Source organism: Schistocerca americana, chromosome 4 (assembly GCF_021461395.2).
Source record: "Schistocerca americana isolate TAMUIC-IGC-003095 chromosome 4, iqSchAmer2.1, whole genome shotgun sequence".
Lineage (NCBI taxonomy): Eukaryota > Metazoa > Arthropoda > Insecta > Orthoptera > Acrididae > Schistocerca > Schistocerca americana.
Genome location: NC_060122.1, coordinates 5209656 through 5232334, shown reverse-complemented (window position 1 = coordinate 5232334; position 22679 = coordinate 5209656).

Here is a 22679-nt window from a genome sequence, read left to right as displayed (position 1 = left end):
TTAGGAGGCCCACAACGTTACAATTAATCATCATTTTAGCGTCGGATTCGATAATCTAGACTGGCTGGAGAACGATCATAAGGTGCTCGAAGCAGCAATAGACCCTGGGAGACAAGTTGGCTGGAGGTCGATGTATTGAATCGCGATGCAATTTGAGTGTTCCATCATTATTTGAAGGCCCTGAACGTTACAATTAACTATCTGTTTAGCGTCGGATTCGAAAATCTAGACTCACAGGAGACGGACCATAACGTGCCCGAGGCAGCAATATACCCTTGGAGACAAGTCGGCTGGAGTACGATGTATTAAATCGCGACGAAATTTCTCGGTTCCATCATAGTTAGAAGGGTCGGAACGTTACAATAAGCAGTCCGTTTTGCGTCGGATTCGAAAATGTAGAATCACCGGAGACGGATCTTGTGGTGCCCCAGGCAGCGATATCCCTTTGGAGACATGTCGGCTGGAGGACGATGCATTGAATCTCGACGCAATTTGAGTGTTCCATCGTCATTAGGAGGCCCTGAACGTTACAATTAACCATCAGTTTTGCGTTGGTTTCGAAAATCTAGACTCACAGGAGAAGGACCATATGGTGCCCAAGGCAGCAATATCCCCTTGGAGCCATATCTGCTGCAGGACAATGTATTGATTCTCGACTCAATGTGAGTGTTCCATCGACATTAGGAGGCCCTGAACGTTACAATTAACTATCAGTTTAGCGTCGGATTCGAAAATCTAGACTCACAGGAGACAGACCATAAGGTGCCCTAGGCAGCAATAGACCCTTGGAGACAAGTCGGCTGGAGGACGATGTATGGAATCGCGACGCAATCCTCGTTAGCATGGTCGGAACGTTAGAATTAAACATCAGTTTTGCGTCGGATTCGAAAATCTAGACTTACAGGAGAACGACAATAAGGTGCCCAGGCAGCAATAGACCCTTGGAGACATGTCGGCTGGAGGACGATGTATTGAATCGCGAGGCAATATGAGTGTTCCATCGTCATTAGGAGGCCCTGAACGTTACAATTAACCATCAGTTTTGCGTCGGATTCGATAATCTAGACTGACAGGAGAACGATAATAAGGTGCTCGAAGCAGCAATAGACCCTTGGAGACAAGTTGGCTGGAGGTCGATGTATTGAATCGCGATGCAATTTGAGTGTTCCATCGTTATTAAAAGGCCCTGAACGATACAATTAACTATCAGTTTAGCGTCGGATTCGAAAATCTAGACTCACAGGAGACAGACCATAAGGTGCCCTAGGCAGCAATAGACCCTTGGAGACAAGTCGGCTGGAGGACGATGTATTAAATCGCGACGCAATTTGTGTGTTCCATCATGGTTAGATGGGTCGGAACGTTACAATAAACAGTCAGTTTTGCGTCGGATTCGAAAATGTAGAATCAGTGGGGGCACACCTTGTGGTGCCCGAGGCAGCGATATTCCCTTGGATACAATTCGGCTGGAGGACGATGTATTGAATCTCAACGCAATTTGAGTGTTCCATCGTCATTAGGAGGCCCTGAACGTTACTATTAACTATCCGTTTTGCGTCGGATTCGAAAATCTAGACTCACAGGAGACCGACCATAAAGTTCCAGAGGCAGCAATAGACCCTTAGAGACAAGTCGGCTCGAGGCCGATGTAATGAATCTCGACGCAATTTGAGTGTTCCATCGTAATTAGGAGGCCCTGAACGTTACAATTAACCATCAGTTTTGCGTTGGATTCGAAAATCTAGACTCACAGGAGAAGGACCATATGGTGCCCAAGGCAGCAATACCCCTTGGAGCCATATCTGCTGCAGGACGATGTATTGAATGTCGACGCAATGTGAGTGTTCCATCGACATTAGGACGCCCTGAACGTTACAATTAACTATCAGTTGGGCGTCGGATTCGATAATCTAGACTCACAGGAGACGATCCTAAGGTGCAGGAGGCAGCAATCGACCCTTGGAGACAAGTCGGCTGGAGGACGATGTATGGAGTCGCGACGCAATCCTCGTTAGCATGGTCGGAACGTTAGAATCAAACATCAGGTTTGCGTCGGATTCGAAAATCTAGACTTACAGGAGAACGACAATAAGATGCCCAGGCAGCAATAGACCCTTGGAGACATGTCGACTGGAGGACGATGTATTGAATCGCGAGGCAATATGAGTGTTCCATTGTCATTAGGAGGCCCTGAACGTTACAATTAACCATCAGTTTTGCGTCGGATTCGATAATCTAGAGTGACAGGAGAGCGATCATAAGGTGCTCGAAGCAGCAATAGACCCTTGGAGACAAGTTGGCTGGAGGTCGATGTATTGAATCGCGATGCAATTTGAGTGTTCCATCGTTATTAAACGGCCCTGAACGTTACAATTAACTATCAGTTTTGCGTCGCATTCGAAAATCTAGACTCACAGGAGACAGACCATAAGGTACCCGAGGCAGCAATAGACCCTTGGAGACAAGTCGGCTGGAGGACGATGTATTAAATCGCGACGCAATTTGTGTGTCGGAACGTTACAATAAACAGTCCGTTTTGCGTCGGATTCGAAAATGTAGAATCACCGGAGACGGACCATGTGGTGCCCGAGGCAGCGATATCCCCTTGGAGACAATTCGGCTGGAGGACGATGTATTGAATCTCAACGCAATGTGAGTGTTCCATCGAGATTAGGAGGCCCTGAACGTTACAATTAACTATCCGTTTTGCGTCGGAATCGAAAATGTAGACTCACAGGAGAACGACCATAAAATTCACGAGGCAGCAATAGACCCTTGGAGACAAGTCGGCTCGAGGCCGATGTATTGAATCTCGACGCAATTTGATGGTTCCATCATCATTAGGAGGCCCTGAGCGTTCCAATTAACTATCAGTTTTGCGTCGGATTCGAAAATCTAGACTCACAGGAGACCACAAGGTACCCGAGGTAGCAATAGACATTTGGAGACAAGTCGGCTGGAGGAAGATGTATTGAATCTCGACGCAATTTGAGTGTTCCATCGTTATTTTAGAGGTGCTGAACGTTGCAATTAACTATCAGTTATGCGTCGGATGCGAAAATCTAGACTCACAGGAGAACGGCCATAGGGTGCCCTAGGCAGCAATAGACACTCTGAGACAAGTCGGCTGGAGGCCGATGTATTGAATCTCGACGCAATTTGAGTGTTCCATCGTCATTAGGAGGCCCTGAACGATACAATTAACAATCAGTTTCGCGTCGGATTCGAGAATCTAGACTCACAGGAGAACGACCATAAGGTGCAGGGGGCAGCAATCGACCCTTGGAGACAAGTCGGCTGGAGGACGATGTATTGAATCGCGACGCAATTTGTGTGTTCCATCATAGCTGGAAGCGTCGGAACGTTACAATAAACAGTCCGTTTTGCGTCGGATTAGAAAATGTAGAATCACCGGAGACGGACCATGTGGTGGCCGAGGCAGCGATATCCCATTGGAGACAAGTCGGCTGGCGGACGATGTATTGATTCTCGACGCAATTTGAGAGTTCCATCGTCATTAGGAGGCCCTGAACGTTACAATTAACTATCAGTTAAGCGTCAGATTCGATAATCTAGACTCACATTAGAACGACCATAAGGTGCCCGATGCAGCAATAGACCCTTGTAAACAATTTGCCTGGAGGCCGATGTGTTGAATCTCGACGCAATTTGAGTGTTTCATCGTCATTAGGAGGCCCTGAACGTTACAATTAACTATCAGTTTTGCGTCGGATTCGAAAATCTAGACTCACAGGAGAACGACCATAAGGTGCCCGAGGTAGCAATAGACCCTAGGAGACAAGTCGGCTGGAGGATGATGAATTGAATCTCGACGCAATTTGAGTGTTCCATCGACATTAGGAGGCTCTGAACGTTACAATTAACTATCAGTTATGCGTCAGATTCGATAATCTAGACTCACATTAGAACGACCATAAGGTGCCCGATGCAACAATGGACCCTTGTAAACAATTCGCCTGGAGGCCAATGTGTTGAATCTCCACGCAATTTGAGTGTTCCATCGTCATTAGGATGCCCTGAACGTTACAATTAACCACCAGTTTTGCGTCTGATTCGATAATCTAGACTGACAGGAGAACGATCATAAGGTGCTCGAAGCAGCAATGGACCCTTGGAGACATGTTGGCTGGAGGTCGATGTATTGAATCGCGATGCAATTTGAGTGTTCCATCGTTATTAAAAGGCCCTGAACGTTAAAATTAACTATCAGTTTAGCGTCGGATTCGAAAATCTAGACTCACAGGAGACATACCATAAGGTGCCCGAGGCAGCAATAGACCCTTGTAGACAAGTCGGCTGGAGGACGATGTATTAAATCCCGACGCAATTTGTGTGTTTCATCATAGTTAGAAGGGTCGGAACGTCTTAATAAACAGTCAGTTTTGCGTCGGATTGGAAAATGTAGAATCACCGGAGACGCACCATGTAGTGCCCGAGGCAGCGATATTCCCTTGGAGACAATTCGGCTGGAGGACGATGTATTGAATCTCAACGCAATTTGAGTGTTCCATCGTCATTAGGAGGACCTGAACGTTACAATTACTTATCCATTTTGCGTCGGATTCGAAAATGTAGACTCACAGGAGAACGACCATAAAGTTCCCGAGGCAGCAATAGACCCTTAGAGACAAGTCGGCTCCAGGCCGATGTATTGAATCTCGACGCAATTTGAGAGTTCCATCATCATTAGGAGGCCCTGAGCGTTCCAATTAACTATCAGTTTTGCGTCGGATTCGAAAATCTAGACTCACAGGAGACCACAAGGTGCCCGAGGTAGCAATAGACATTTGGAGACAAGTCGGCTGGAGGAAGATGTATTGAATCTCGACGCAATTTGAGTGTTCCATCGTTATTTTAGAGGTGCTGAACGTTGCAATTAACTATCAGTTATGCGTCGGATTCGAAAATCTAGACTCACAGGAGAACGACCATAGGGTGACCTAGGCAGCAATACACCCTCTGAGACAAGTCGGCTGGAGGCCGATGTATTGAATCTCGACGCAATTTGAGTGTTCCATCGTCATTAGGAGGCCCTGAACGTTACAATTAACATTCAGTTTCGCGTCGGTTTCGAGAATCTAGTCTCACAGGAGAACGACCATAAGGTGCAGGGGGCAGCAATAGACCCTTGGAGACAAGTCGGCTGGAGGAAGATGTATGGAATCGCGACGCAATTTGAGTGTTCCATCGTCATTAGGAGGCCTTCAACGTTACAACTAACCATCATTTTTTCGTCGGATTCGATAATCTAGACTGACAGGAGAAGGATCATAAGGTGCTCGAAGCAGCAATAGACCCCTGGAGACAAGTTGGCTGGAGGTCGATGTATTGAATCGCGATGCAATTGGAGTGTTCCATCGTTATTTGAAGGTCCTGAACGTTACAATTAACTATCTGTTTAGCGTCGGATTCGAAAATCTAGACTCACAGGAGACGGACCATAAGGTGCCCGAGGCAACAATATACCCTTGGAGACAAGTCGGCTGGAGGACGATGTATTAAATCGCGACGCAATTTGTGTGTTTCATCATAGCTGGAAGCGTCGGAACGTTACAATAAACAGTCCGTTTTGCGTCGGATTAGAAAATGTAAAATCACCGGAGACGGACCATGTGGTGCCCGAGGCAGCGATATCCCATTGGAGACAAGTCGGCTGGAGGACGATGTATTGATTCTCGACGCAATTTGAGAGTTCCATCGTCATTAGGAGGCCCTGAACATTACAATTAACTATCAGTTAAGCGTCAGATTCGGTAATCTAGACTCACATTAGAACGACCATAAGGTGCCCGATGCAGCAATAGACCCTTGTAAACAATTTGCCTGGAGGCCGATGTGTTGAATCTCGACGCAATTTGAGTGTTTCATCGTCATTAGGAGGCCCTGAACGTTGCAATTAATAATCAGTTTCGCGTCGGATTCGAAAATCAAGACTCACAGGAGAACGACCATAAGGTGCAGGGGGCAGCAATCAACCCTTGGAGACAAGTCGGCTGGAGGACGATGTATTGAATCGCGATGCAATTGGAGTGTTCCATAGTTATTTGAAGGTCCTGAACGTTACAATTAACTATCAGTTTAGCGTCGGATTCGAAAATCTAGACTCACAGGAGACATACCATAAGGTGCCCGAGGCAGCAATAGACCCTTGGAGACAAGTCGGCTGGAGGACGATGTATTAAATCGCGACGCAATTTGTGTGTTCCATCATAGTTAGAAGGGTCGGAACGTTACAATAAATAGTCCGTTTTGCGTCAGATTCGAAAATGTAGAATCACCGGAGACGGACCATGTGGTGCCCCAGGCAGCGATATCCCCTTGGAGACAAGTCGGCTGGAGGACGATGTATTGAATCTCGACGCAATTTGAGTGTTCCATCGTCATTAGGAGGCCCTGAACGTTACAATTAACCATCAGTTTTGCGTTGGTTTCGAAAATCTAGACTCACAGGAGAAGGACCATATGGTGCCCTAGGCAGCAATATCTCCTTGGAGCCATATCTGCTGCAGGACGATGTATTGAATCTCGACGCAATGTGAGTGTTCCATCGACATTAGGAGGCCCTGAACGTTACAATTAACTATCACTTTGGAGTCGGATTCGAAAATCTAGACTCACAGGAGACGGACCATAAGGTGCAGGAGGCAGCAATCGACCCTTGGGGACAAGTCGGCTGGAGGACGATGTATGGAATCGCGACGCAATCCTCGTTAGCATGGTCGGAACGTTAGAATTAAACATCAGTTGTGCGTCGGATTCGAAAATCTAGACTTACAGGAGAACGACAATAAGGTGCCCAGGCAGCAATAGACCCTTGGAGACATGTCGGCTGGAGGACGATGTACTGAATCGCTATGCAATTTGAGTGTTCCATCGTTATTAAAAGGCCCTGAACGTTACAATTAACTATCAGTTTAGCGTCGGGTTCGAAACTCTAGACTCACAGGAGACAGACCATAAGGTGCCCGAGGGAGCAATAGACCCTTGGAGCCAAGTCGGCTGGAGGACGATGTATTAAATCGCGACGCAATTTGTGTGTTCCATCATAGTTAGAAGGGTCGGAACGTTACAATACACAGTCAGTTTTGCGTCGGATTCGAAAATGTAGAATCACCGGAGACGCACCATGTGGTGCCCGAGGCAGCGATATTCCCTTGGATACAATTCGGCTGGAGGACGATGTATTGAATCTCAACGCAATTTGAGTGTTACATCGTCATTCGGAGGCCCTGAACGTTATAATTAACTATCCGTTTTGTGTCGGATTCGAAAATGTAGACTCACAGGAGACCGACCATAAAGTTCCCGAGGCAGCAAAAGACCCTTAGAGACAAGTCGGCTCGAGGCCGATGTATTGAATCTCGACGCAATTTGAGTGTTCCATCGTCATTAGGAGGCCCTAAACGTTACAATTAACCATCAGTTTTGCGTTGGATTCGAAAATCTAGACTCACAGGAGAAGGACCATAAGTTGCCCGAGGTAGCAATAGACCCTAGGAGACAAGTCGGCTGGAGGATGATGAATTGAATCTCGACGCAATTTGAGTGTTCCATCGACATTAGGAGGCCCTGAACGTTACAATTAACTATCAGTTAAGCGTCAGATTCGATAATCTAGACTCACATTAAAACGACCATAAGGTGCCCGATGCAGCAATAGACCCTTGCAAACAATTCGCCTGGAGGACGATGTATTGATTCTCGACGCAATTTGAGAGTTCCATCGTCATTAGGAGGCCCTGAACATTACAATTCACTATCAGTTAAGCGTCAGATTCGATAATCTAGACTCACATTAGAACGACCATAAGGTGCCCGATGCAGCAATAGACCCTTGTAAACAATTTGCCTGGAGGCCGATGTGTTGAATCTCGACGCAATTTGAGTGTTTCATCGTCATTAGGAGGCCCTGAACGTTACAATTAACTATCAGTTTTGCGTCGGATTCGAAAATCTAGACTCACAGGAGAACGACCATAAGGTGCCCGAGGTAGCAATAGACCCTAGGAGACAAGTCGGCTAGAGGATGATGAATTGAATCTCGACGCAATTTGAGTGTTCCATCGACATTAGGAGGCTCTGAACGTTACAATTAACTATCAGTTATGCGTCAGATTCGATAATCTAGACTCACATTAGAACGACCATAAGGTGCCCGATGCAACAATGGACCCTTGTAAACAATTCGCCTGGAGGCCAATGTGTTGAATCTCCACGCAATTTGAGTGTTCCATCGTCATTAGGATGCCCTGAACGTTACAATTAACCATCAGTTTTGCGTCTGATTCGATAATCTAGACTAACAGGAGAACGATCATAAGATGCTCGAAGCAGCAATAGACCCTTGGAGACATGTTGGCTGGAGGTCGATGTATTGAATCGCGATGCAATTTGAGTGTTCCATCGTTATTAAAAGGCCCTGAACGTTACAATTAACTATCAGTTTAGCGTCGGATTCGAAAATCTAGACTCACAGGAGACATACCATAAGGTGCCCGAGGCAGCAATAGACCCTTGGAGACAAGTCGGCTGGAGGACGATGTATTAAATCGCGACGCAATTTGTGTGTTCCATCATAGTTAGAAGGGTCGGAACGTTTTAATAAACAGTCAGTTTTGCGTCGGATTGGAAAATGTAGAATCACCGGAGACGCACCATGTAGTGCCCGAGGCAGCGATATTCCCTTGGAGACAATTCGGCTGGAGGACGATGTATTGAATCTCAACGCAATTTGAGTGTTCCATCGTCATTAGGAGGACCTGAACGTTACAATTACTTATCCGTTTTGCGTCGGATTCGAAAATGTAGACTCACAGGAGAACGACCATAAAGTTCCCGAGGCAGCAATAGACCCTTAGAGACAAGTCGGCTCCAGGCCGATGTATTGAATCTCGACGCTATTTGAGAGTTCCATCATCATTAGGAGGCCCTGAGCGTTCCAATTAACTATCAGTTTTGAGTCGGATTCGAAAATCTAGACTCACAGGAGACGGACCATAAGGTGCCCTAGGCAGCAATAGACCCTCTGAGACAAGTCGGCTGGAGGCCGATGAATTGAATCTCCACGCAATTTGATTGTTCCATCGTCATTAGGAGGCCCTGAACGTTGCAATTAACTATCTGTTTACCGTCGGATTCTAAAATCTAGACCCACAGGAGACGGACCATAAGGTGCCCGAGGCAGCAATATGCCCTTGGAGACAAGTCGGCTGGAGTACGATGTATTAAATCGCGACGCAATTTGTGTGTTCCATCATAGTTAGAAGGGTCGGAACGTTACAATAAATAGTCCGTTTTGCGTCAGATTCGAAAATGTAGAATCACCGGAGACGGACCATGTGGTGCCCCAGGCAGCGATATCCCCTTGGAGACAAGTCGGCTGGAGGACGATGTATTGAATCTCGACGCAATTTGAGTGTTCCATCGTCATTAGGAGGCCCTGAACGTTACAATTAACCATCAGTTTTGCGTTGGTTTCGAAAATCTAGACTCACAGGAGAAGGACCATATGGTGCCCTAGGCAGCAATATCTCCTTGGAGCCATATCTGCTGCAGGACGATGTATTGAATCTCGACGCAATGTGAGTGTTCCATCGACATTAGGAGGCCCTGAACGTTACAATTAACTATCACTTTGGAGTCGGATTCGAAAATCTAGACTCACAGGAGACGGACCATAAGGTGCAGGAGGCAGCAATCGACCCTTGGGGACAAGTCGGCTGGAGGACGATGTATGGAATCGCGACGCAATCCTCGTTAGCATGGTCGGAACGTTAGAATTAAACATCAGTTGTGCGTCGGATTCGAAAATCTAGACTTACAGGAGAACGACAATAAGGTGCCCAGGCAGCAATAGACCCTTGGAGACATGTCGGCTGGAGGACGATGTACTGAATCGCTATGCAATTTGAGTGTTCCATCGTTATTAAAAGGCCCTGAACGTTACAATTAACTATCAGTTTAGCGTCGGGTTCGAAACTCTAGACTCACAGGAGACAGACCATAAGGTGCCCGAGGGAGCAATAGACCCTTGGAGCCAAGTCGGCTGGAGGACGATGTATTAAATCGCGACGCAATTTGTGTGTTCCATCATAGTTAGAAGGGTCGGAACGTTACAATACACAGTCAGTTTTGCGTCGGATTCGAAAATGTAGAATCACCGGAGACGCACCATGTGGTGCCCGAGGCAGCGATATTCCCTTGGATACAATTCGGCTGGAGGACGATGTATTGAATCTCAACGCAATTTGAGTGTTACATCGTCATTCGGAGGCCCTGAACGTTATAATTAACTATCCGTTTTGTGTCGGATTCGAAAATGTAGACTCACAGGAGACCGACCATAAAGTTCCCGAGGCAGCAAAAGACCCTTAGAGACAAGTCGGCTCGAGGCCGATGTATTGAATCTCGACGCAATTTGAGTGTTCCATCGTCATTAGGAGGCCCTAAACGTTACAATTAACCATCAGTTTTGCGTTGGATTCGAAAATCTAGACTCACAGGAGAAGGACCATAAGTTGCCCGAGGTAGCAATAGACCCTAGGAGACAAGTCGGCTGGAGGATGATGAATTGAATCTCGACGCAATTTGAGTGTTCCATCGACATTAGGAGGCCCTGAACGTTACAATTAACTATCAGTTAAGCGTCAGATTCGATAATCTAGACTCACATTAAAACGACCATAAGGTGCCCGATGCAGCAATAGACCCTTGCAAACAATTCGCCTGGAGGACGATGTATTGATTCTCGACGCAATTTGAGAGTTCCATCGTCATTAGGAGGCCCTGAACATTACAATTCACTATCAGTTAAGCGTCAGATTCGATAATCTAGACTCACATTAGAACGACCATAAGGTGCCCGATGCAGCAATAGACCCTTGTAAACAATTTGCCTGGAGGCCGATGTGTTGAATCTCGACGCAATTTGAGTGTTTCATCGTCATTAGGAGGCCCTGAACGTTACAATTAACTATCAGTTTTGCGTCGGATTCGAAAATCTAGACTCACAGGAGAACGACCATAAGGTGCCCGAGGTAGCAATAGACCCTAGGAGACAAGTCGGCTAGAGGATGATGAATTGAATCTCGACGCAATTTGAGTGTTCCATCGACATTAGGAGGCTCTGAACGTTACAATTAACTATCAGTTATGCGTCAGATTCGATAATCTAGACTCACATTAGAACGACCATAAGGTGCCCGATGCAACAATGGACCCTTGTAAACAATTCGCCTGGAGGCCAATGTGTTGAATCTCCACGCAATTTGAGTGTTCCATCGTCATTAGGATGCCCTGAACGTTACAATTAACCATCAGTTTTGCGTCTGATTCGATAATCTAGACTAACAGGAGAACGATCATAAGATGCTCGAAGCAGCAATAGACCCTTGGAGACATGTTGGCTGGAGGTCGATGTATTGAATCGCGATGCAATTTGAGTGTTCCATCGTTATTAAAAGGCCCTGAACGTTACAATTAACTATCAGTTTAGCGTCGGATTCGAAAATCTAGACTCACAGGAGACATACCATAAGGTGCCCGAGGCAGCAATAGACCCTTGGAGACAAGTCGGCTGGAGGACGATGTATTAAATCGCGACGCAATTTGTGTGTTCCATCATAGTTAGAAGGGTCGGAACGTTTTAATAAACAGTCAGTTTTGCGTCGGATTGGAAAATGTAGAATCACCGGAGACGCACCATGTAGTGCCCGAGGCAGCGATATTCCCTTGGAGACAATTCGGCTGGAGGACGATGTATTGAATCTCAACGCAATTTGAGTGTTCCATCGTCATTAGGAGGACCTGAACGTTACAATTACTTATCCGTTTTGCGTCGGATTCGAAAATGTAGACTCACAGGAGAACGACCATAAAGTTCCCGAGGCAGCAATAGACCCTTAGAGACAAGTCGGCTCCAGGCCGATGTATTGAATCTCGACGCTATTTGAGAGTTCCATCATCATTAGGAGGCCCTGAGCGTTCCAATTAACTATCAGTTTTGCGTCGGATTCGAAAATCTAGACTCACAGGAGACGGACCATAAGGTGCCCTAGGCAGCAATAGACCCTCTGAGACAAGTCGGCTGGAGGCCGATGAATTGAATCTCCACGCAATTTGATTGTTCCATCGTCATTAGGAGGCCCTGAACGTTGCAATTAATAATCAGTTTCGCGTGGGATTCGAAAATCAAGACTCACAGGAGAACGACCATAAGGTGCAGGGGGCAGCAATCAACCCTTGGAGACAAGTCGGCTGGAGGACGATGTATTGAATCGCGACGCAATTTGAGTGTTCCATCGTCATTAGGAGGCCCTCAAAGTTACAATTAACCATCATTTTTGCGTCGGATTCGATAATCTAGACTGGCAGGAGAACGATCATAAGGTGCTCGAAGCAGCAATAGACCCTTGGAGTCAAGTTGGCTGGAGGTCGATGTATTGAATCGCGATGCAATTTGAGTGTTCCATCATTATTTGAAGGCCCTGAACGTTACAATTAACTATCTGTTTACCGTCGGATTCTAAAATCTAGACCCACAGGAGACGGACCATAAGGTGCCCGAGGCAGCAATATGCCCTTGGAGACAAGTCGGCTGGAGTACGATGTATTAAATCGCGACGCAATTTGTGTGTTCCATCATGGTTAGAAGGGTCGGAACGTTACAATAAATAGTCCGTTTTGCGTCAGATTCGAAAATGTAGAATCACCGGAGACGGACCATGTGGTGCCCCAGGCAGCGATATCCCCTTGGAGACAAGTCGGCTGGAGGACGATGTATTGAATCTCGACGCAATTTGAGTGTTCCATCGTCATTAGGAGGCCCTGAACGTTACAATTAACCATCAGTTTTGCGTTGGTTTCGAAAATCTAGACTCACAGGAGAAGGACCATATGGTGCCCAAGGCAGCAATATCTCCTTGGAGCCATATCTGCTGCAGGACGATGTATTGAATCTCGACGCAATGTGAGTGTTCCATCGACATTAGGAGGCCCTGAACGTTACAATTAACTATCACTTTGGAGTCGGATTCGAAAATCTAGACTCACAGGAGACGGACCATAAGGTGCAGGAGGCAGCAATCGACCCTTGGAGACAAGTCGGCTGGAGGACGATGTATGGAATCGCGACGCAATCCTCGTTAGCATGGTCGGAACGTTAGAATTAAACATCAGTTGTGCGTCGGATTCGAAAATCTAGACTTACAGGAGAACGACAATAAGGTGCCCAGGCAGCAATAGACACTTGGAGACATGTCGGCTGGAGGACGATGTACTGAATCGCTATGCAATTTGAGTGTTCCATCGTTATTAAAAGGCCCTGAACGTTACAATTAACTATCAGTTTAGCGTCGGGTTCGAAACTCTAGACTCACAGGAGACAGACCATAAGGTGCCCGAGGGAGCAATAGACCCTTGGAGCCAAGTCGGCTGGAGGACGATGTATTAAATCGCGACGCAATTTGTGTGTTCCATCATAGTTAGAAGGGTCGGAACGTTACAATACACAGTCAGTTTTGCGTCGGATTCGAAAATGTAGAATCACCGGAGACGCACCATGTGGTGCCCGAGGCAGCGATATTCCCTTGGATACAATTCGGCTGGAGGACGATGTATTGAATCTCAACGCAATTTGAGTGTTACATCGTCATTCGGATGCCCTGAACGTTATAATTAACTATCCGTTTTGTGTCGGATTCGAAAATGTAGACTCACAGGAGACCGACCATAAAGTTCCCGAGGCAGCAAAAGACCCTTAGAGACAAGTCGGCTCGAGGCCGATGTATTGAATCTCGACGCAATTTGAGTGTTCCATCGTCATTAGCAGGCCCTAAACGTTACAATTAACCATCAGTTTTGCGTTGGATTCGAAAATGTAGACTCACAGGAGAAGGACCATAAGTTGCCCGAGGTAGCAATAGACCCTAGGAGACAAGTCGGCTGGAGGATGATGAATTGAATCTCGACGCAATTTGAGTGTTCCATCGACATTAGGAGGCCCTGAACGTTACAATTAACTATCAGTTAAGCGTCAGATTCGATAATCTAGACTCACATTAAGACGACCATAAGGTGCCCGATGCAGCAATAGACCCTTGCAAACAATTCGCCTGGAGGACGATGTATTGATTCTCGACGCAATTTGAGAGTTCCATCGTCATTAGGAGGCCCTGAACATTACAATTCACTATCAGTTAAGCGTCAGATTCGATAATCTAGACTCACATTAGAACGACCATAAGGTGCCCGATGCAGCAATAGACCCTTGTAAACAATTTGCCTGGAGGCCGATGTGTTGAATCTCGACGCAATTTGAGTGTTTCATCGTCATTAGGAGGCCCTGAACGTTACAATTAACTGTCAGTTTTGCGTCGGATTCGAAAATCTAGACTCACAGGAGAACGACCATAAGGTGCCCGAGGTAGCAATAGACCCTAGGAGACAAGTCGGCTAGAGGATGATGAATTGAATCTCGACGCAATTTGAGTGTTCCATCGACATTAGGAGGCTCTGAACGTTACAATTAACTATCAGTTATGCGTCAGATTCGATAATCTAGACTCACATTAGAACGACCATAAGGTGCCCGATGCAACAATGGACCCTTGTAAACAATTCGCCTGGAGGCCAATGTGTTGAATCTCCACGCAATTTGAGTGTTCCATCGTCATTAGGATGCCCTGACCGTTACAATTAACCATCAGTTTTGCGTCTGATTCGATAATCTAGACTAACAGGAGAACGATCATAAGATGCTCGAAGCAGCAATAGACCCTTGGAGACATGTTGGCTGGAGGTCGATGTATTGAATCGCGATGCAATTTGAGTGTTCCATCGTTATTAAAAGGCCCTGAACGTTACAATTAACTATCAGTTTAGCGTCGGATTCGAAAATCTAGACTCACAGGAGACATACCATAAGGTGCCCGAGGCAGCAATAGACCCTTGGAGACAAGTCGGCTGGAGGACGATGTATTAAATCGCGACGCAATTTGTGTGTTCCATCATAGTTAGAAGGGTCGGAACGTTTTAATAAACAGTCAGTTTTGCGTCGGATTGGAAAATGTAGAATCACCGGAGACGCACCATGTAGTGCCCGAGGCAGCGATATTCCCTTGGAGACAATTCGGCTGGAGGACGATGTATTGAATCTCAATGCAATTTGAGTGTTCCATCGTCATTAGGAGGACCTGAACGTTACAATTACTTATCCGTTTTGCGTCGGATTCGAAAATGTAGACTCACAGGAGAACGACAATAAAGTTCCCGAGGCAGCAATAGACCCTTAGAGACAAGTCGGCTCCAGGCCGATGTATTGAATCTCGACGCAATTTGAGAGTTCCATCATCATTAGGAGGCCCTGAGCGTTCCAATTAACTATCAGTTTTGCGTCGGATTCGAAAATCTAGACTCACAGGAGACGGACCATAAGGTGCCCTAGGCAGCAATAGACCCTCTGAGACAAGTCGGCTGGAGGCCGATGAATTGAATCTCCACGCAATTTGAGTGTTCCATCGTCATTAGGAGGCCCTGAACGTTGCAATTAATAATCAGTTTCGCGTCGGATTCGAAAATCTAGACTCACAGGAGAACGACCATAAGGTGCAGGGGGCAGCAATCAACCCTTGGAGACAAGTCGGCTGGAGGACGATGTATTGAATCGCGACGCAATTTGAGTGTTCCATCGTCATTAGGAGGCCCTCAAAGTTACAATTAACCATCATTTTTGCGTCGGATTCGCTAATCTAGACTGGCAGGAGAACGATCATAAGGTGCTCGAAGCAGCAATAGACCCTTGGAGTCAAGTTGGCTGGAGGTCGATGTATTGAATCGCGATGCAATTTGAGTGTTCCATCATTATTTGAAGGCCCTGAACGTTACAATTAACTATCTGTTCACCGTCGGATTCTAAAATCTAGACCCACAGGAGACGGACCATAAGGTGCCCGAGGCAGCAATATGCCCTTGGAGACAAGTCGGCTGGAATACGATGTATTAAATCGCGACGCAATTTGTGTGTTCCATCATAGTTAGAAGGGTCGGAACGTTACAATAAATAGTCCGTTTTGCGTCAGATTCGAAAATGTAGAATCACCGGAGACGGACCATGTGGTGCCCCAGGCAGCGATATCCCCTTGGAGACAAGTCGGCTGGAGGACGATGTATTGAATCTCGACGCAATTTGAGTGTTCCATCGTCATTAGGAGGCCCTGAACGTTACAATTAACCATCAGTTTTGCGTTGGTTTCGAAAATCTAGACTCACAGGAGAAGGACCATATGGTGCCCAAGGCAGCAATATCTCCTTGGAGCCATATCTGCTGCAGGACGATGTATTGAATCTCGACGCAATGTGAGTGTTCCATCGACATTAGGAGGCCCTGAACGTTACAATTAACTATCACTTTGGAGTCGGATTCGAAAATCTAGACTCACAGGAGACGGACCATAAGGTGCAGGAGGCAGCAATCGACCCTTGGAGACAAGTCGGCTGGAGGACGATGTATGGAATCGCGACGCAATCCTCGTTAGCATGGTCGGAACGTTAGAATTAAACATCAGTTGTGCGTCGGATTCGAAAATCTAAACTTACAGGAGAACGACAATAAGGTGCCCAGGCAGCAATAGACCCTTGGAGACATGTCGGCTGGAGGACGATGTACTGAATCGCTATGCAATTTGAGTGTTCCATCGTTATTAAAAGGCCCTGAACGTTACAATTAACTAACAGTTTAGCGTCGGATTCGAAACTCTAGACTCACAGGAGACAGACCATAAGGTGCCCGAGGGAGCAATAGACCCTTGGAGCCAAGTCGGCTGGAGGACGATGTATTAAATCGCGACGCAATTTGTGTGTTCCATCATAGTTAGAAGGGTCGGAACGTTACAATAAACAGTCAGTTTTGCGTCGGATTCGAAAATGTAGAATCACCGGAGACGCACCATGTGGTGCCCGAGGCAGCGATATTCCCTTGGATACAATTCGGCTGGAGGACGATGTATTGAATCTCAACGCAATTTGAGTGTTACATCGTCATTCGGAGGCCCTGAACGTTACAATTAACTATCCGTTTTGTGTCGGATTCGAAAATGTAGACTCACAGGAGACCGACCATAAAGTTCCCGAGGCAGCAAAAGACCCTTAGAGACAAGTCGGCTCGAGGCCGATGTATTGAATCTCGACGCAATTTGAGTGTTCCATCGTCATTAGGAGGCGCTAAACGTTACAATTAACCATCAGTTTTGCGTTGGATTCGAAAATCTAGACTCACAGGAGAAGGACCATAAGTTGCCCGAGGTAGCAATAGACCCTAGGAGACAAGTCGGCTGGAGGATGATGAATTGAATCTCGACGCAATTTGAGTGTTCCATCGACATTAGGAGGCCCTGAACGTTACAATTAACTATCAGTTAAGCGTCAGATTCGATAATCTAGACTCACATTAAGACGACCATAAGGTGCCCGATGCAGCAATAGACCCTTGCAAACAATTCGCCTGGAGGCCGATGTGTTGAATCTCGACGCAATTTGAGTGTTTCATCGTCATTAGGAGGCCCTGAACGTTACAATTAACTATCAGTTTTGCGTCGGATCCGAAAATCTAGACTCACAGGAGAACGACCATAAGGTGCCCGAGGTAGCAATAGACCCTAGGAGACAAGTCGGCTGGAGGATGATGAATTGAATCTCGACGCAATTTGAGTGTTCCATCGACATTAGGAGGCCCTGAACGTTCCAATTAACTATCAGTTTTGCGTCGGATTCGAAAATCTAGACTCACAGGAGACGGACCATAAGGTGCCCTAGGCAGCAATAGACCCTCTCAGACAAGTCGGCTGGAGGCCGATGAATTGAATCTCCACGCAATTTGAGTGTTCCATCGTCATTAGGAGGCCCTGAACGTTGCAATTAATAATCAGTTTCGCGTCGGATTCGAAAATCTAGACTCACAGGAGAACGACCATAAGGTGCAGGGGGCAGCAATCAACCCTTGGAGACAAGTCGGCTGGAGGACGACGTATTGAATCGCGACGCAATTTGAGTGTTCCATCGTCATTAGGAGGCCCTCAAAGTTACAATTAACCATCATTTTTGCGTCGGATTCGCTAATCTAGACTGGCAGGAGAACGATCATAAGGTGCTCGAAGCAGCAATAGACCCTTGGAGTCAAGTTGGCTGGAGGTCGATGTATTGAATCGCGATGCAATTTGAGTGTTCCATCATTATTTGAAGGCCCTGAACGTTACAATTAACTATCTGTTCACCGTCGGATTCTAAAATCTAGACCCACAGGAGACGGACCATAAGGTGCCCGAGGCAGCAATATGCCCTTGGAGACAAGTCGGCTGGAGTACGATGTATTAAATCGCGACGCAATTTGTGTGTTCCATCATAGTTAGAAATGTCGGAACGTTACAATAAATAGTCCGTTTTGCGTCAGATTCGAAAATGTAGAATCACCGGAGACGGACCATGTGGTGCCCCAGGCAGCGATATCCCCTTGGAGACAAGTCGGCTGGAGGACGATGTATTGAATCTCAACGCAATTTGAGTGTTACATCGTCATTCGGAGGCCCTGAACGTTACAATTAACTATCCGTTTTGTGTCGGATTCGAAAATGTAGACTCACAGGAGACCGACCATAAAGTTCCCGAGGCAGCAAAAGACCCTTAGAGACAAGTCGGCTCGAGGCCGATGTATTGAATCTCGACGCAATTTGAGTGTTCCATCGTCATTAGGAGGCCCTAAACGTTACAATTAACCATCAGTTTTGCGTTGGATTCGAAAATCTAGACTCACAGGAGAAGGACCATAAGTTGCCCGAGGTAGCAATAGACCCTAGGAGACAAGTCGGCTGGAGGATGATGAATTGAATCTCGACGCAATTTGAGTGTTCCATCGACATTAGGAGGCCCTGAACGTTACAATTAACTATCAGTTAAGCGTCAGATTCGATAATCTAGACTCACATTAAGACGACCATAAGGTGCCCGATGCAGCAATAGACCCTTGCAAACAATTCGCCTGGAGGCCGATGTGTTGAATCTCGACGCAATTTGAGTGTTTCATCGTCATTAGGAGGCCCTGAACGTTACAATTAACTATCAGTTTTGCGTCGGATCCGAAAATCTAGACTCACAGGAGAACGACCGTAAGGTGCCCGAGGTAGCAATAGACCCTAGGAGACAAGTCGGCTGGAGGATGATGAATTGAATCTCGACGCAATTTGAGTGTTCCATCGACATTAGGAGGCCCTGAACGTTACAATTAACTTTCAGTTATGCGTTGGATTCGAAAATCTAGACTCACAGGAGAAGGAAAATAAGGTGCCCGAGGCAGCAATATACCCTTGGAGACAAGTCGGCTGGAGTACGATGTATTAAATCGCGACGCAATTTGTGTGTTCCATCATCGTTAGAAGGGTCGGAACGTTACAATAAACAGTCCGTTTTGCGTCGGATTCGAAAATGTAGAATCACCGGAGACGGACCATGTGGTACCCCAGGCAGCGATATCCCCTTGGAGACAAGTCGGCTGGAGATCGATGTATGGAATCGCGACGCAATCCTCGTTAGCATGGTCGGAACGTTAGAATTAAACATCAGTTTTGCGTCGGATTCGAAAATCTAGACTTACAGGAGAACGACAATAAGGTGCCCAGGCAGCAATAGATCCTTGGAGACATGTCGGCTGGAGGACGATGTACTGAATCGCGAGGCAATATGAGTGTTCCATCGTCATTAGGAGGCCCTGAACGCTACAATTAACCATCAGTTTTGCGTCGGATTCGATAATCTAGACTGACAGGAGAACGATCAAAAGGTGCTCGAAGCAGCAATGGACCCTTGGAGACAAGTTGGCTGGAGGTCGATGTATTGAATCGCGATGCAATTTGAGTATTCCATCGTTATTAAAAGGCCCTGATCGTTACAATTAACTATCAGTTTAGCGTCGGAATCGAAAATCTAGACTCACAGGAGACAGAACATAAGGTGCCCGAGGCAGCAATAGACCCTTGGAGACAAGTCGGCTGGAGGACGATGTATTAAATCGCGACGCAATTTGTGTGTTCCATCGTCATTAGGAGGCCCTCAACGATACAATTAACCATCATTTTTGCGTGGGATTCGATAATCTAGACTGGCAGGAGAACGGTCATTAGGTGCTCGAATCAGCAATAGACCCCTGGAGACAAGTTGGCTGGAGGTCGATGTATTGAATCGCGATGCAATATGAGTGTTCCATCATTATTAGAAGGCCCTGAACGTTACAATTAACTATCTGTTTACCGTCGGATTCGAATATCTAGACTCACAGGAGACCGACCATAAAGTTCACGAGGCAGCAATAGACCCTTAGAGACAAGTCGGCTGGAGTACGATGTATGGATTCGCGACGCAATCCTCGTTAGCATGGTCGGAACGTTAGAATCAAACATCAGGTTTGCGTCGCTTTCGAAAATCTTGACTCACAGGAGACAGACCATAAGGTACCCGAGGCAGCAATAGACCCTTGGAGACAAGTCGGCTGGAGGACGATGTATTAAATCGCGACGCAATTTGTGTGTCGGAACGTTACAATAAACAGTCCGTTTTGCGTCGGATTCGAAAATGTAGAATCACCGGAGACGGACCATGTGGTGCCCGAGGCAGCGATATCCCCTTGGAGACAATTCGGCTGGACTACGATGTATTGAATCTCAACACAATGTAAGTGTTCCATCGAGATTAGGAGGCCCTGAACGTTACAATTAACTATCCGTTTTGCGTCGGAATCGAAAATGTAGACTCACAGGAGAACGACCATAAAATTCACGAGGCAGCAATAGACCCTTCGAGACAAGTCGGCTCGAGGCCGATGTATTGAATCTCGACGCAATTTGATGGTTCCATCATCATTAGGAGGCCCTGAGCGTTCCAATTAACTATCAGTTTTGCGTCGGATTCGAAAATCTAGACTCACAGGAGACCACAAGGTGTCCGAGGTAGCAATAGACATTTGGAGACAAGTCGGCTGGAGGAAGATGTATTGAATCTCGACGCAATTCGAGTGTTCCATCGTTATTTTAGAGGTGCTGAACGTTGCAATTAACTATCAGTTATGCGTCGGATTCGAAAATCTAGACTCACAGGAGAACGACCATTGGGTGCCCTAGGCAGCAATAGACCCTCTGAGACAAGTCGGCTGGAGGCCGATGTATTGAATCTCGACGCAATTTGAGTGTTCCATCGTCATTAGGAGGCCCTGAACGTTACAATTAACAATCAGTTTCGCGTCGGATTCGAGAATCTAGACTCACAGGAGAACGACCATAAGAAGCAGGGGGCAGCAATCGACCCTTGGAGACAAGTCGGCTGGAGCACGATGTATTGAATCGCGACGCAATTTGAGTGTTCCATCGTCATTAGGAGGCCCTCAACGTTACAACTAACCATCATTTTTTCGTCGGATTCGATAATCTAGACTGACAGGAGAAGGATCATAAGGTGTTCGAAGCAGCAATAGACCCCTGGAGACAAGTTGGCTGGAGGTCGATGTATTGAATCGCGATGCAATTGGAGTGTTCCATCGTTATTTGAAGGCCCTGAACGTTACAATTAACTATCTGTTTAGCGTCGGATTCGAAAATCTAGACTCACAGGAGACGGACCATAAGGTGCCCGAGGCAACAATATACCCTTGGAGACAAGTCGGCTGGAGGACGATGTATTAAATCGCGACGCAATTTGTGTGTTCCATCATAGCTGGAAGGGTCGGAACGTTACAATAAACAGTCCGTTTTGCGTCGGATTGGAAAATGTAGAATCACCGGAGACGGACCATGTGGTGCCCGAGGCAGCGATATCCCATTTTAGACAAGTCGGCTGGAGGACGATGTATTGATACTCGACGCAATTTGAGTGTTCCATCGTCATTAGGAGGCCCTGAACGTTACAATTAACTATCAGTTAAGCGTCAGATTCGATAATCTAGACTCACATTAGAACGACCATAAGGTGCCCGATGCAGCAATAGACCCTTGTAAACAATTCGCCTGGAGGCCGATGTGTTGAATCTCGACGCAATTTGAGTGTTTCATCGTCATTAGGAGGCCCTGAACGTTACAATTAACTATCAGTTTTGCGTCGGATTCGAAAATCTAGACCCACAGGAGAACGACCATAAGGTGCCCGAGGTAGCAATAGACCCTAGGAGACAAGTCGGCTGGAGGATGAGGAATTGAATCTCGACGCAATTTGAGTGTTCCATCGACATTAGGAGGCCCTGAACGTTACAATTAACTATCAGTTATGCGTCAGATTCGATAATCTAGACTCACATTAGAACGACCATAAGGTGCCCGATGCAACAATAGACCCTTGTAAACAATTCGCCTGAAGGCCGATGTGTTGAATCTCGACGCAATTTGAGTGTTCCATCGTCATTATGATGCCCTGAACGTTACAATTAACCATCAGTTTTGCGTCTGATTCGATAATCTAGACTGACAGGAGAACGATCATAAGGTGCTCGAAGCAGCAATAGACCCTTGGAGACAACTTGGCTGGAGGTCGATGTATTGAATCGCGATGCAATTTGAGTGTTCCATCGTTTTTAAAAGGCCCTGAACGTTACAATTAACTATCAGTTTAGCGTCGGATTCGAAATTCTAGAC